Here is a 3,145-nt window from a genome sequence, read left to right as displayed (position 1 = left end):
TCATATACGCATACATACACATTATGCATCTATATCCATATATATGCATAGATTCGCTCCTACACACATGACCATGCATACAGAGAGAATCGAAGATTTATTATAAATAATACTAATATATAAATATTTATATACAAACACACACATATGCGCACGCATGCACGCACTCATACTGACACACTGACACATCGTGAGAAAATATATGCGGTTGTGAAGTAATACATATATACATACATATATATATACATACACACACACACACACACACACACACGCACACACACACACACACACACATATATATATATATATATATATATATATATATATATATATATATATATATATATACGTATACATACATATGTGTAGATATGCACATCTATATCTACATATATATATATATATATATATATATATTGATTATACACACATATATATATATATGTATATGTATATGTATATATGTATATGTATATGTATATATGTATATAAACATATGCATATTAATATATTAATACATCTATGTATATATATATTTAAAAATATATATTGATATATATATATATATGTACAAATACATATTCATATATATGTATGTATATATATATAAATAAATATATATATATATATATATATATATATATATATATATATATATATATATATACATATATATATATATATATATATATATATATATATATATATATATATATATATATATATATGTATGTATGTATGTATGTATATGAGTATGTTTGTATGCGCTATGTGTAGGTGCACTCAAACAAATATATATATGCGTCTATGAATGGATAGGTGTAACCATGTACGTGTGAGTGTGTGCACGCGCGCCTGTAGTGTACGTGTGTGTGAGCGTGTGCGTGTGCGCATGCGCAACGTGTGTGTGTGTGGCTGTGTGTGAGCGCAGTGTATTTACAGATACAAATGCAATCACTTAAATTTAATAATAACCTTTACATCTAATAGCCTCTGGCATGGAAGTCAATTTCTTTGTCACGTCTCTTCTAACTTTCTCTATATCAGTGGCGTCCCTATAAATACCATAGGTTATCGCCCTCTATTCAATATCTCTTTATCATACACACACCGCCATTTTGTTATTCATGTTGTTGTTGTTGTTATTATTGTTATTAGTATTATTAATATCATCATCTTCGTCATCATCATCATCATTGCCATCATCATCGCCGTCATCATAATCATCATCATAATGGTCGTCGTCGTCATCATCAGCGGCATTTTCTTCAGTATTTATCGTTGCTATTAACATTATTATTGCCATTCTTATTATCAATCAGCATTATTATTATTATTATTATTATTATTATTATTATTATTATTATTATTATTATTGTTGTTGTTGTTGTTGTTGTTGTTATTATTGTTACTATTACTATTATTATTATTATTATTATTATTATTATTATTATTATTATTATTATTATTATTATTATCATTATTATTTGTTATTATTATTGTCATTATTATTAATGGTATCGTCATCGTCATCATTAATATTATTATTGTTGTTATCAGCAATAGTTTTATCGTTTACTATAATGTTCATATTGTTAATATTATTATTTTTATCAATAAAATTCGTCTCCTTCCTATTCTTCATCTTCATCGCCGTTCTCATATTATTATTATTACTATTATTATTATTATTATTATTATTATTATTATTATTATTATTATTATTATTATTATTATTATTATTATTATTATTATTATTATCAATATAATTCTTATTATATTTTTTATTATTATTATGATTATTATTACCAATTTTATTTTTATTTTCATCATATAGTTTCTTGTTTTCCATTTCTTTCCCATTATATTTTTCGCGTTGATATTATTATATTATTTATTTATATATTTTTCTTATTCTTTTTATTTATTTATTTATTTATTTATTTGTCAGTGTGTAAATAATATTCGATATAACATTCTTTCCCTACCATTTCAAGAAGCAGTCGACATAATAGATCATTATGGAACGACTGAATGCTTATTAATTCCTGGCTCGCGGAATATATAACATTTTAGCCAAAACATGGTTATTATCAAGCATCGTATCATTCTTAAGCGAAAATATACATTATATTTATAGCTTTTTATCTAACAATGCTACAACACCACCGTTGATTCCCACCCCGCACCCGTCTCGTATATGGTATACGTATACATATATATATATATATATATGTGCATATATATATATATGTGCATATATATATATATGCGCATATATATATATATATATATATATATATATATATATATATATATATATATATATATAGATAGATAGATAGATAGATAGATAGCTAGATAGATACGTAAAGAGACAGACGGACAGAGACAGAAATATATACATAAAAATGTACATATATATGTATATGCATGTGTGGGTGGATATATTTATAGCATGTATATATGCATCTATATGTAAACGTATATATTGTACAGATATATATAGATACACACACACACACACACACACATATATATATATATATATATATATATATATATATATATATATATATACTTATATATATGTGTGTGTGTGTGTGTGTGTGCATATATACAAACGTATGGGTTTATGCTTACGTATATCCATTTGAATATATATTTATCTTTATATATATATACATATATATGCACATATATCTACGTATATATGTATATAAATATGCTAATGTATGCATATATATATATATATATATATATATATATATATATATATATATATAAATCCGCACTTTCTTGTTTATGCATGCAGTTTGTAAGCACACATGCACGCACACACAGACACACGCACACACACACACACACAGACATAGGCATACACATATATATATATTTATATACATGCTTTCATATATGTCTTTATATATGCATGTACATACTCGACGAACAGCTACACAGATATATAAGTCCTGCATAAAATATATAAAATGGCTGGCAATACCGATCAGAACACTACAGTGGCATTGCAGCCATGTTTTTTCCCCCTGCCAAGTGACATTTACGGTTTTGGCAAATAACAGTAGCAACGATGCTGATTATTGAAATCTTTATTTTCTTTCTTGTCTATTCACAGCTTTAA

This window comes from Octopus bimaculoides, chromosome 6 (assembly GCF_046866305.1).
Source record: "Octopus bimaculoides isolate indiv1 chromosome 6, ASM4686630v1, whole genome shotgun sequence".
Taxonomy (NCBI): domain Eukaryota; kingdom Metazoa; phylum Mollusca; class Cephalopoda; order Octopoda; family Octopodidae; genus Octopus; species Octopus bimaculoides.
Note: the sequence above shows the minus strand (reverse complement) of the source record.